The following is a 14,249-nucleotide window of genomic DNA, read 5'->3' as shown; positions in this document are numbered from 1 at the left end:
AAACTCTGAAGGGTTGTGGCTTCCATTGTTTTCATTTTTTTGGCTTTGTGCAATTTGTTTTGTCATTTTACTTGTACCTATATTTTCTGTTTACAAGTTCTTTTCACGGGGAGGGAGGGTTCTAAAATCTTTCGTGTTTATTATAGATAAATTTTTTTTTCATGTTGTTGAAAAGCATGGGTTATGCGTTTGACTGAGAAGACACTGTATTATTTACCAAAGGGGTATTGTTACTGCATTTGTTCCTAAATGCATTATTTTGGTACTGTAAATGTGGACATAACTCCCAAGTTTATTACTACTGGTGTTTTCCTTTTCCTGTGTGTGTGATTTTTGTAACCAAGTGCGCGACGCAGGTGCATGGTCCCAGACCAAACCCGACCACCAGCAGGTCCTTATCCAAACCTTGGCTCGGGCTCCTGTGCCTGCCCCGCCAGAGTTGGCGCCTTTGTTCTTTCACTTCAGCATCCTGCTTTTTTCCCCCCTTCCAAAGCGAAAATCTGTTGAGATTCCCAGTTGCATTCTAAGAGCTCAATCGGACTTGCCTCTCTTCTTAATGTACTTTGTGTATTAGATCGTGTGGAAGGTATTCTAGAAGGCACTCACGGTTTGCATCCAAAATGATGTGGTTTGTCAAAATTATTTTGTCTTTATTATTGAGATGAATTAATCTCCTTTCTCTTGATGATTTGAAGTGTAAGAGTTGTTCAGCTATTGCTTAATAAAATTTTGCAGATCCAAAAACCAACCAACCTACCAACCCAGTAACTTGTTTTGCAGAATTAGATGTGGGTTTTTCAAAAAGAAGTTGCTCTCATAGCTGTCCCCAGATGCTTCTCCCGGTCCCCGGGGAGATGGCGGTGTGCCGGGACTGCGGTGCCCGAGGAAGCTTGTTGGTGCTTCATTCCGCTCACAGGTTGGGCCGGGCTCTCCATAGTTGGCTTTCATGAGGGTTTTTTTTTTTCTTCTTTCCTATTTTGTTTAGTTCTGTTTTTATTTTGTTAGAAGACCTGAATCAGGAGGCACCTGTCATAGCACATCCGAGATCAGAGACACTAAGTACACTCACACCTCCTTTATTGCTTTGCAGGACACTTACAAACTAGGTTCTGAGCAAAGCCACTTACAAGTGCCAGGGGATCTGCTAATTGTTGATACTAATGAGGGCTCAGTACCCCTCCTTCCTCTGCACCCGTGTTCCCGCTGAGCACGGGAGGGAGGCTGTGATGAATGTGGTAGATTATAGCACCTTTCGGTTTCCCAGAGATAAAAATAAGACATGATGGCTCGGGTTCCAGGAGCCCAGGGGAGCCGCCACCCGCGTCAGCTCTAACGGGTGTGTGCGTGAATGGCAGAGGCGTCTCGGGACCATGAAACTGCACCCGAAACAGGAGCCATCGCACAAGGCCCACGGATCTGACTTGGAAGGAATCGAAGTAATTTTCATTTTATTATGAAAGTTTGTGAGTTTTCATTGTACACTTTAAAAACAAGTCTCCATCCTAGCAGAAAGTCCTGGCCAGAGCAATTCTGCCTTCCTCACTCCCCACCCCCTCCGCAAAGAGAGGAGCCAGCCAGGTGGTGTCCACGCTGTGCACAGACCGCCTGCCCAGTCTTCGGCTTGGACAGCACACCCTGGCACGGGGGTCTCCACAGTAGCCAGAAAGCCTAGCAACTTCTTTCCCCCTGCAAACCTCCTCTGGACACCTGTACGCTGCTTTCCTTTGAGTGCTTGGTATTTTCCTGACTGGGATCAAGTTCTCTCTCACACCCAGACCCCGGAATGATTGACAGGGGAGCGGTGGCTGTTGAGCCGACGCGTGTGGTTGGATCCCCATCGGTTCCCTTCTTACTGCCTTTCCTTTCAGAAGGCAACGGCAGCACCGAGGCACTGCACTGGTTTCTGGAATCCATAGACGAAAAACGGTCCTAAAATAGAAGTTGAAATTTCTGGGTCATGTCAGTGAAGCTGTCGCTGGTTCCCCGCCTCTCCTGGGCTTTCATAGTGATGTGCCTGGAATACGTAGCCATGTCCCCGGAGAGGGAGGGTCTCAAAGCTCACATCACTGCTGAGAGAGGTGCTCAAGTGCCCGGACACTGGGCATGGGATGACCAGGCCGATGACTCACCAGGTCTCAGTGCGGGGACGCTCCTGCTGCCTGTGACCCGAGGAACATGGAACCATCCTGTGAAGAATGGGCTCTGTCCCAGATACGCTTTAAATGCCCATGAACGACCATGGGGGCTGAGAGAGAGTATTGTGGTGTGGACACGGCTGACCGGGATTCAATCCTGGCACCTCATTGGGTCCCTGAGCACTGTGACCCCAAAACAGACAAAAATACCAGCAACATCAGCTTAGCCTAATGAGGGGCACAGGATACCAGGCCCCCAGCAGCCACTGTCCATGGCAGGCTTCCAGTTGCGCGCAGCCCTGCCCTCCAAAGGCAACTGCCCGCCTGAGTGTCTGTGACCTCAGAGCTATCTCCATGGACACAGAATCTTCCAGGCAGTGCAAGACTTTTCCCTGGAAACCTGCAGTTGAGGCCAAGTGGCAGCTCTTTGGAAAGTTCCAGAACTGCTAAGAGACGTGACTGCATATCTGGTAGGAGCAAACGGGGCGGAATCTGCAGGCACCGCTCAGGAGCACACAGGCCGGGCCTGTACTCTGCATGTCACCAGCACCCTTTCCAGCTGACATGACCCACAGCCCACTGGCCACTCCTGTTTGGGAGAGCCTGATCTGGAGCTTTTTTTTTTTAATTTTGTCATTAGTGAAACACCATGAGGTACAGTTGTAGACTTACAAACTTTTGTGCTTGGGTTTCAGTTATACAGTGATCGAGTACCCATCCCTTCACCAGTGCCCATTCTCCACCACCTATGAGCCCAGTAGCCCTCCCACCCACCCTCCCCATCCCCCACACCCCACCCCACCTCTGTGGCAGAGCATTCCCTTTTGCTCGCTCTCTCCTTCAGGGTGTTGTGGTTTGCAATAGAGGTATTGAGTGGCCATCATGTTCGGTCTATAGCCTACTTTCAGCACACATCTCGCATCCCGAGCAAGTCCTCCAAACATCCTTTACTTGGTGTTCCCTTCTCTATCCGAGCTGCCTTTTCCCCCCAGCATCTGCTGCCGGCTTCCAAGCTGTACCACTGACCAACCAAGTGAAAACAGAGATAAACAAATGGGACTATATTAGACTAAGAAGCTTCACCACCACAAAAGATACAGTGACCAAAATACAAAGACAATCTACAGAATGGGAAAGGATATTCTCCCAGTACCCATCTGATAAGGGGTTGATATCAAGGATATACAAAGCACTGGTTGAACTCCACAAGAAGAAAACATCCAACCCCATCAAAAAATGGGTGGATGAAATGAATAGAAACTTTGTCCATCTTGAGCTTTTTCACTGCATGCACTAGATAGCGCCTTCATGCTTTCATGCTTTCGTCGTCCCCCCCCCCCCCCCGCAATGGGAGCAGGGGACATGGATGATACTAACTGGCCACTAGTAATCACTGCCCGGTCGTCCTTGTTCCGGCCATCTCTACCATCTTCACAGACTCCCCTGAGCTCCAGCTCATTCGCAAGGTCTCAGGGGGTGGGGGGAGGGTCTTCCCCAGGAACAAACTGTCCCCAGCTTCCCAGGGTAACCTGGATGGCCGTCTACCAACCGCCCGTCAGACCTGGGCTTGCCTACCTGTGCCAGGGCTCATGGGAATCTCGCCTTTGCCCCCTGCCCCTCCTGCTTTGCCTGATGCTTGTAAGTGGCTCTGCTGTGCAGGGGCTCTTTTCTGCCCAGTGTCGTCCTGGAGCCGGGGGGCTATTACCCTGCCCGGGCCTGGCCCTGCTGCTCAGCCAGGAGGAGCCCACCTCCCTGACCCTGTAGGACTGTCACTCCCTGAACAGCCCACGGGCTCCCTTCCCAGGGAGAAGCCTAGGCTGGTTACTGGAGAGTTGGGCCAGAGTTCCTTTGCAGATGGGCTCCCTGTGGTCTGTTGGCACAGGAGATCTGGATTTTCATCCTGTCTCCAGCGCAGTTTACTCACCAACACCACTTAGACCACCTTGCACACTTGCACATAACCCGATACACAAGGTGCTCTGGTGTTCTGCAGGTGCGTTACCTGCTCAGTTCCTCATCTGCTTGGGCAGAAAGGGAGCGATCCTGCTGAGTGACGGGTGCATTCAGCAACGATCGTGAAGGAAGACACACGATGACTTGAAGTAATGTGAGGAGAGCTGATGGGATACTTGGGGTCCTATTCTAGTTCCCGTAACACATTATCTCCAGTCTCATTCTCCCAGGATGCTCTCCTTTTGTCCCTGGGCCCCAGACAGACACAGTTCTTTCAATGCTCAGAGTGAATTCTCCAGTGCCTCAAAGTGGAGCAGTGACTCCACCCCAGAGGAGACCGCAGGGAATTCTGCTCACCCCACAACAGGGCAGGGCTGTCAGTCACAGGCCCCTTACATTTGGGACATTGAGATAATTCTCCAACCCAAGTACTGATACACTCTGGGGAGGAGTTTGAACTCGAAACCTTCTGGAGAACATGGTTCAGAGGCTCAGGTGGCATCTCAGGTGTCATGCTCTGACAGCTGCTTAAACAAAAGACTGGCATTGTCTGCAGGGAGGTACTCTGGTGAGAAGCCAAGGAACCATCTGGGAACATTGCTGGAAGAAGGAAATAGGTTACCCGCTCTGCGCTCACATTATGGACTATCCACTTTCAGGAGGTGTGGATATTGGGGAATCCCCACTGGCTCCGTTCCTTCAAACACATCACTGACCCACACGATCTGATCCCCCAAACAGTGCCGACTGACTTTGTCCCCCTAAACAGAGTGATAACCGGGGGGCTTCATAAGATCAAACTTCTGAGTGGCTAGGAGCCACGCTTCTCTCTCTCTCTCTCTCTCTCTCTCTCTCTCTCTCTCTCTCTCTCTCTCTCTCTCATCTTCACTAGAGTGTTAACATCTAGCCTTGTTTTGTTGTCTGAAATAGGAGAAACCTCCTTGAGATCTCCTGTAAAGAATAGCTCTGTGGGGGTGCAGTGCCGCTGGCAGGTCAGCAGCCTGATTGTGCCTTCAGCCTTCCCCAAAATTGCCCCAAAAGTGCCTCTAGCCGGACCCCAACAACTTGGGATCAAGTTTCCTGAGAAATGGCCAAAAGTTAGGTATGTGGGAGCCACGCCCACAAATCACCCCTTGCTCAGCTATAAAAGCTCATTTACCAGCCTTGCTTCACAGACCCATAAATCTCGAAAGAGATCAAAAGCGGCAGTTAATCTTGGACCGGAGCAAAGCTGAACAGACCAAGGTAAATTGGAAGGGGTGGATCAGCCTGATACACCTGCCCAAGCAGAGCCCCTGGCAGCCACTTGCTCCCACAATCCAAAATTGCTACCATGCCCCCAGCCTGACTCCACCGTCTCAGGACAGACCTCACTGAGATGCTAACCCTTTGAAATTCAGGTGTGCGGTTTTTGTGACTAAAATCGGGCTTTCTTGGAGTTGGGATGGACTACCTCCCCCAACTTCCCTATACTCCTGGAAACACTGGCAGTCACCCCCCACGAACCAAGTCCAGTGCCATCCATCACATAAGCTTTTCTACTGGGCTTGCTTCAGAGACCCATAAATAAATCTCAAAAAGGGATCGAAAGCTGCAGTTAATCTCAGACCTTCACAAGGCTGAGCAGACTGGGGTGAATTGGACCGGGGGAGGGGGGGTAGGTAGCCTGGTGCCCACCCAAGCAGAGCCCCCAACAGCTGTTGCTTCCACAATCCAAAGTTGCCACCACGGCCCTGGCCAGATGCCACTGTCTCAGGACAGAACTCACCCAAGATATAACCTGCTGAAAATTTGGGTATGTGGGTTTTGTGACTGAAATATCCGGACTTCCTTGGGGTTGGGATGGGCTACTTCCCCACACCTCCCTGTACTTCTGGATGCCTTGCAGTCACCCCAAAGTTGCCACCCGGTTAAAAACAAAAGCTACTCTAGCGTTTCCTTCCCTTAATAAAAATCCTAAACACCCTGAACGGAGACAGGCTTGGAGGTGGGTGGAGTGTTGGCGGGTGGTGAGACGGAAATGGGGGACCTTGATGGTGGGGAATGTACAGTGGTGGAGGGATGGGTGTCGGACCACTGTAGGACTGAAACCCAATCTCGAACAGTTTTGTAAAGGTCTAAGGTCTATCTCAAGGCTATTCAATAAAAAATGTTCAAAAAGAAAAAAAAATAGCTCTGTGTGTGGCACGTACCCTGAGAAGCTGAGAGCAAGCCCGGAAGGAAGGTGGGTCACCTGGAGATCTGGCCTGCCCCTTATTAGGTTCACAGTGGTGCTTGGATAACAGCGTTAATGGAATCCCTCGGAGTTCGCTTTATAACAGTGTCAGCGGCTCCGGCTGGAACAGCGTGCTGGGAAGCAGGTGGCCTAGGAAGGAACCGGAGCTGGCACTGGCCCGTGAATGTAAGACGTGCCTTCCCAAGGCCGAGCCACGGACAGCGTACCCCATGACCCCACCTTCCTGCATCCCCACACTGGTGATCTGACCCTGCAGTGCCCTCACTGATATCTGGTCCCTCTTCACGTGATGACACGAGGCAGCCGCCTCTCCACATTTCATTGTAAGGCCCGTACGGCAGTATTGCCACAACTGTTATGTTGGGGTCTCTCTAAAGCACCCCAACAAGAACACTGGTAGCAATCACAAAATACCAGTCGCGGAAGCAAAGCTGGATCCTTGATGGGGCAGGGAAAGGGATTCAGTGGCCAAGACTCACTTCTGAGTGTGTGTGTCAATTTCCATAGAAAATTTTTACATAAAGCGAAAGGAGACAGATGGGCCCCGAGCCCAGCGCTGCGTGGAGACTCTCCTGTTCGCTTCTGGCAGCCGCAGAGCAAACCAGCCAGAGCGCGGCGCTGGGCACACAAAACTCTGCACCTCTCACCCAGGGAATTTCCAATATCTCAAAGAATTTGAACCATAAGTATTGTTTCTGGAATGCAATGCCGTTTGTGAACAGATAATCAGCAGTAAATATATTTACTATAAATAGTAAATAATTCCCGTTGTTTGTCGATTTTTGCTCGAGCGGGCCCAGTAACGTCTCCATTTTGAGACTTCTTGTTACTGTGTTTGGCATATCGAATACGTCACGGGGAGCTTGCCAGGCTCTGCCGTGTGGGCGAGATACTCTCGGTAACTTGCCGGGCTCTCCGAGAGGGGCGGAGGAATCGAACCTGGCTCGGCCAGGCTGGCTGCACACAAAGCAAATGTCCTACCGCTGTGCTATCACTCCAGCCCAGTAAATAATTACTGTATATAATACATATGGCCCCATTGGCAGCAGAGTGCTGGGACACCCGCCATGCATGGATGACCCTTCATCAGGGGGAGCCGGGGCCGGGGCGCGTGCTCTGTTGAATTCGCTCTTTTATCCTCGTGGCCACTACTTCACAGAGCCTCTGGTTCCAGCATCTGTCCATCTGGTCCTTCCACCGGGATCATCCTGTGGGCCCCTGTGGGTCTGACTTCGTTGGCACCTTTTCTTCTGCGGCAGCCGCTTCCGGGGCTCAGGTGGGGGTAAGACCCTGCTCCCTCCACCTCTTCATTTACCCTCTCTCTCCCTCTCTCCCTCTCCCTCTCCTCTCCTCCTCTCTCCCCCTCTCTCCTTCTTTCTCCCTCTCTACCCCTTTTCTGTCTCCCTCTCCCTCTCTGCCTCTCCCCCTCTTCCATCTTCCCTTCTCCTCTTTCTACCTGTATGTATCTATGTGTCATCTATCTACTATATATAATTATGTCTGTCTTCATATGTATCTCTGTAGATAGGTTTGTATCTGGATCATCTATATCTTATTGGTTCTTCTCTCTGGAGAGCCTCATAAACCATCTCATAAAATTATTGTGATTACTGAGAAAGACAAAGCTATCAAGTGCTTATCACAGCATCTGGCAGCCGGTCATTTTCCATAAAGCTGATGGATTGGGCCAGGAAGATTGCTCAATAGTCTGGAACACACGTTTTGCAAGCAGGAGCCCCGGCTCGGATCCCCAGCACCAAATGGGCTCCCAAGCACTGTTGGGAGGGACCCCTGAGCTCCACTAGATGTGGCCCAAACCCCTGTACACCAAATTGATCATGACTTTAGCTGCTGGTAATAAAACTCTTATGGGTCCTGTAGCAAGGAGTGGATCACTGAAGTGAGGAAAATAAGGCCTTTATGGTGCTGGGTTTAGTTTTGGTTTGACTTGCGGGCTACAACTGTGCTCAGGGATGACTCCTGGCAGGACTGGGTGGGTCATATGTGGTCCCGCAGGGAATTAAATCGGGGTCTGCTTCATGCAAGGCAGGTGGTTCACCCACTCTCCTCTCTCCCTGGCCTGGTGTGGTTCCTGGAAGAATAGAGATGGGATTGATGTCTGGCAGAGTCAGCGGTCAGGGCAGCCCCTCACTCCAGGCCTGTTTCTCCTCAGCCTCCACTGAGATGCTCTCATGCCCGTCCTGGATGGCATCCCGCTCAGAGACTGAAAAGATCTGAAAAGGATTTTTGATTTGATGTTTCTTTGCAGAATCTCTTGTGTTCTCAGAGGGAACAGTGCCCTTTAAAATCTAATCAGCAAACAATCAAGCCAGGACGGGCAGGGACCCCTGGGAGGAGTGTAGACATGTGACCAAGCCAAGGTCTCTGGTGGGCTCACATATCAAAGCAAAGGGAGGCAAGGATGAATTTTAAGTGCTCTTCTGTTTTGCTGGCAACATCATTTAAATAGACCTAAAGAGGATAAAAACCATCAGACTCTGTATTCAGTTCATTTTTATTTAGATGAAAAATATTTCACTGAGACTTTGTGTAAAAAGTTGTTCATCTCCAGTATTTTTCAAAACTTCATTAGCATGATCTTGATTTTTTTAACTTGAACATTGGGGCAGAAATTGGGCTCCTTAGCTTCATTTTAATGAACATTAAATTCCAATTATGTCCTGGACAATATTAGATACTGAAAATTCATACTTGAGTTAGTTCCTGCCTTCCAGGAGTTCCAAGCCAGGGAGGGATGTGTGGAGAGTAAACAGACCCTGAGAGTAACAAAGTCCAGGATATTTCAGCCATGCTCACGTCAGAAAAGGAACCCGTTTACCAGAGCTGGAGAGACAGTAGAGTGGGGAGGGCGCTTGCCTTGAACGGGCTGACCATGTTCAATCCCGGGACCTCATATACTTCCCTAAGCCTGCCAGGAGTGACCCCTGGGCGCATTATCAAAAGTAAGCCCTGACACCACTGGGTGTGGTCCCCAAAACAACTGAGGGGGGGAGGGTTGTGAAAGAGAAGGAGGCTATGACCCTCCCCAAGGCCCCCAGCAGCATTGGAACTGAGGACACACCTGAGCACCGCTGGGAGTGACCCCTGAGCACAGAAACGACTACATCTGAGGAATCGAAAGAACTATGCGTGGAGTATCACGTTTCACTCAAATGAGAGAAAGAATCCAGAGTTCCGACCTCTGTCGACGATCAAGAATCAGGAACGCTGTCTCGTTTGCCAAGGCATCAAAAATCAGATGGACTGGTCATGTAATGAGATTTAGAGACGACTGCTGGACTAGAACCATTAGCGACTGGATTCCACGGGACGTCAAAAGACCACGTGGCCGCCCACCTACCAGATGGTCAGACTTCTTCATCAAGATCCTGAAGGATCAGTTTGAGGCTCTTTGTGTTCCTAGAACAAACAGACGCCATTGGGTTACACTAGCATGCGACAGGGACAAATGGAGACGTTACTGGCGCCCCCTCGAGCAACTCGATGATTAATGGGAAGTCACATGATCAAGTGAAGTGATCTGAGCACTGTGAAGGAGGCAAAAAAACCTAGAAGCAAAAACAAGAATGCCGGTAGAGCTGTGCCCACAGCCTGAGGCTTGCTCTCTGTTGGAGGGTGGTGCTTCTCACTGAGGGAGAGAAAGGAGTCAGGAATACTTAGCCAAGAGGTGGCAAGTGCCTGTCTGGGCCGGGTTCCAAAGCTTACCTGTTTCGTAGGCTGTAGCAAAATGAGAGGACACTGAATACTTTTCACTCTTGCCAAGCAGATTTTCTCCTCCTCCAGACTAGGGAACAAAGGCAAACACTGAAGAAGGTGTTCTGTATGATTCTGTCCCCATAGCACTCAAACCAAGCCAAATGCAGTTATAGAACTTGATTTCACAGGTAACTTAGGGAAGGAGTTCTTGGAAAGCATTAATACTCTATTCATTTTGGTTCTGGTTATGGGCATGAACATATGTAAAACTTGGATCATATAAACAAACAAGGAAAGAGTAAAAGTCGGAGAAACAGATTTCCAAAGGAGCGATAGCACAGCAGTAGGGTGTTTGCCTTGCACGCAGCCAACCCGGCCGATCCAAGTTCGATTCCTCCACCCCTCTCGGAGAGCCCGGAAAGCCCGGCGAGCTACCAAGAGTATCTCACCCGCATGGCAAAGCCTGGCAAGCTACCTGTGATTATTTGATATGCCAAACACAGTAACAACAAATCTCACAATGGAGACATTACTGGGGAGCAAATCTATGAACAACGGGAGGACAGTGCAGTGCAGTGCAATGTTTCTGCTCTGGGGAAGCCGACATCCTGTGTTCCCTGTCTGTCAGGAAACAGGAAGTTGCCTGGAGGTGATGCAGTAGAAGGGGTCCTAGCTGGGAAGGGCTGGCACGATCACAGGTGATAAAGCAGGGGTAGAGAAGGCGCTTCAAAGACAGCACCCAGACCATTTGTCTCCTGTCCGAGGGCATGATGCTACAGCCATCCAGGTACGAGTCATATTAACCCATGGGTCCTGGGTGGGGCTTCTCCTGCTTTATCCTGAAAGATCTGGAGGAAGTGCTGCCCTAGTGTTACAGATGAAATGAGCAGGGAGGGATCAGAGAGGAGGAGGGAGTGGCAGGGACTCCGAGGGACCACCTTGCAATGTCTCAGTTTGCATCTGTGATCTGATTGGTCATTCTATAGACTTTATTTGCATGAAAGCATATGCAACAATCCTACAAAGCCATATAAGGACATGTGCACTCTCATTGGTTGTCCCAGGATCACCCAAATTCTCCTTTACATATACAACCAGATTGTGTTCCAATCAGATGATCTCACAGGAGAAAAAACAATCAGCAGAAACAACTCAGGGGAGAGGTTTATAATGTAACGGGATCCTGGCAGGAGTGGAGCTTCCTGTTTCTGCTGCTACCTACATAAGCCCTTAACGGTGAACTGTTAAAAGGGCTGTAAAGAAAAAAAAAAAGAGTGTACTGGTCCTCGTGCTAGTGGCTGTCTACAGAAGTCAAAGCAGGTCGCAACCCGCTGTAACTCTGGGACCTCCAAGCACCGTGTTAAGCCTGGCTGCTGCAGTCCCTCCTCAGAACCCTTCCTCATGCTATGAGGAAACCCAAGCAGCCCCTGAAGCAGCCTCACAGGGTGAGACCCTCTGCCCACCCAGCCAGCTGAGCTCCTGGGCTCACATGCCAGCCTCAGGGATGAGCTGTCAGGATGCACCAGTTCTAGCTGAGTGACCCCGATGACCTCCTATGAAGCACAAGTGGTCTCTGCTGCCCCAAATGCAGCTGCAGAATTATGGGGAAGTCTCTGAATGATTTTATTTAGTTTTGTTTGGGGGTTACCCTGGGCGATGCTCAGGATTTACTCCCAGCTTTTTGCTCAAAGTTCATTCCTGGGAGGACTCGAGACTGATTCTGAGGAATGAACCTGGGCCAACTGACTGCAAGGCAAGTCCCCAGCCTGCTGGACCATCTCTCTGACCACCATTTATTTTTTAATTTAAAAATATTTCTATTTGCAGCATTGTGATTGACAATACTGTTAATTACCAGGTTTCATGAATCCAGCATTCCGACATCACTCCCTTCACCAGATGTTCAATAGAGTGTGATTTTATTTACTATTACTTTTTAAATTGTTGTTTTAAGGCCATACCCTGTGGTATTCAGGGCTTACTTCTGGCTCTGTGCTCTGGGATCACTCCTAGAGGTGCTCAGGGGATCGTATGTGGTGCTGGGGGATCAAACCCAGTCAACCACATGCAAGGCATGTGTTTATATTATCTCTGTAGCCCAGGAAAAGTCACGGTCATGGTCCTCCCGTTGCTCATCGATTTGCTCGAGCGGGCCCAGTAACATCTCCATCGTTTGAACCACGCTAGGTGGTGCTTAGGGATGACTCCTAGCTCTGTGCTCAGAAATCACTCCTGGAGGTGCTCAGGGAACCATATGGGTTGCCAGGGATTGAATTCGGGTTGGTTGCATACAACGCAAGTGCCCTACCCTCTATACTAACACTTTGGCCCCTTGAGTGTTGATTTTATTATATTTATTTTTTTTGGGGGGGGGTCACACCTGGTGGTGCTCAGGGGTTACTCCTGGCTCTGCACTAAGGAATTACTACTGGCAGTACTTGGGGGACAATATGAAATGCCAGGGATTGAATCCGGGTCAAACACATGCAAGGCAAACACTGCACTATCGCTCTGACCCTAATTGAGTGTGATTTCAAATGGCTCCATTTGATCACACGGAAGTAGGCAGCCCAAACGAGCTGGATGAAATGTAACTATGAAACGCTGAAGTCCCATGATTCCCCTCTCCCGTTCTGCTCCAGAATGCTGATGAGTCTTGACCTTCCAGTGAGAAATGGATGAACTCTGCTCAACAGAATGGAACTAGTTGTGTCTCTTTCTTTCACTGGAGCAAAACAAACCATGTCAAAATATATTTGCTTTAAGCATCAGCACTCAGAATTCTGCGCAGTGCCAGGCAGAGAAAGGCATTTCTCGGCTCCAGAAGTTGTTCCTAGTGTCACAGGCTGTCTTCAGCTGAGAGCTGGGTCGTTAGCATCTCCACGTGGCCTGGCTCGTGCCTGGAAGTTGGGGTGGGCTGCTGTCACAGGCAACCACCAGCCTCTCACCCTCTGGGACTCGCTCCCTGTCATCTCGCGGTAAGAAAGCCAGATTTCCTTCCACAGAGATGAAGAACAGAAGATGCAGCGCCTCCCAAGCCTAGGACCACAAGACAGACCCCAAAACTCCAAACCCAGCCCACTCCAGGGGCTCTGAAATGGAATCTGCCCCTGCCTGGGAGACGTGGTGATGTACACAGGCACCAGACAAAACGTATCGATCTCCTGGCAGGCTGACCAGACTGTAGGTGGGGACACAGTCACCACCCAGAGCAGGTGTCTCACACATAAGGAGACCATGTCCTCTACAGACAAGTGTTGTCTTGGATGGATGTGTTTTGATGTGTGAGCTGTGCTTCTCCAGCTGGTAGGCGTTACAGAGAACGGAAATACACTTGCCTGCGCCTTTCTTTGTTATAATGCGTAATGTTGAAGGTGAGAGAAAGCTGATGGGTGGAGCACATACTTTGCATTCAGTGGACCCCAGTTGACCCTGGCACCACTTTGCCCCCCCACACACAGCTAAGGAGCAACCACAAGCAGCTAGCCAGTCGCTCGGAGTGTGATCTCTAAGGATAGACAGGTAATGGGTGGTAGAGATACGTAGTAGATTGATGTAGCAATAGTTGATAGATAATGTTATGGTAGTGGGAATGGTTTGAAATGCTTTATTCAGGCAGAGGACAGCACAGGGATTAAAAATCTTGCCTTGCATGTAAAGAGCCCGCCCCCAGTTCGATCCCCAGCACCCTAAAGGATCCCAAGCCCCGCCAGGAGTGACCCCTGAGCACAGAACCAGGAGTAATCCCTGAGCACCGCTGGGAGTGGCCTACAAAACAAAACAACCCAAGGCGGGCACGATAGTACAGTGAGGAGGGGGCTTTCTCGCACGCGGCTGACCGGGGTTCGATCCTCGGCATCTTCTGTGGTCCCCCGAACACCGCCAGGAGTAATTTCTGAGTGCAAAGCCAAGCGTAATCCCTGAGCATCGCCGGGTGTGACCCAAAAAGGCAAAAATAAATAAAAAAAAAAAAAAAACACAAAACCCCCGAACAGCCGCCGCCGGGAGCGCAGCGTTCCACTTGGGCGAGCGGCACTGGGCGGGGCGCGGGCGCGGCGCTGTCCGCGGTGCTGAAGCCGAGCCGGACTCGCCGCGCGGGTTCCCGGCCGCTGCTCCCGCTTTTCTGGCCTGGGACCCCGTTTCTTGGGTCCGGCTTGACGTTGCAGTCTGGGCGGCAGGTGACCTTGCATGGGGTTCCACCCCCGCCC

Source organism: Sorex fumeus, unplaced genomic scaffold (assembly GCF_029834395.1).
Source record: "Sorex fumeus unplaced genomic scaffold, SorFum_2.1 ptg000061l, whole genome shotgun sequence".
NCBI lineage: Eukaryota > Metazoa > Chordata > Mammalia > Eulipotyphla > Soricidae > Sorex > Sorex fumeus.
This window is presented reverse-complemented; position numbering follows the sequence as displayed.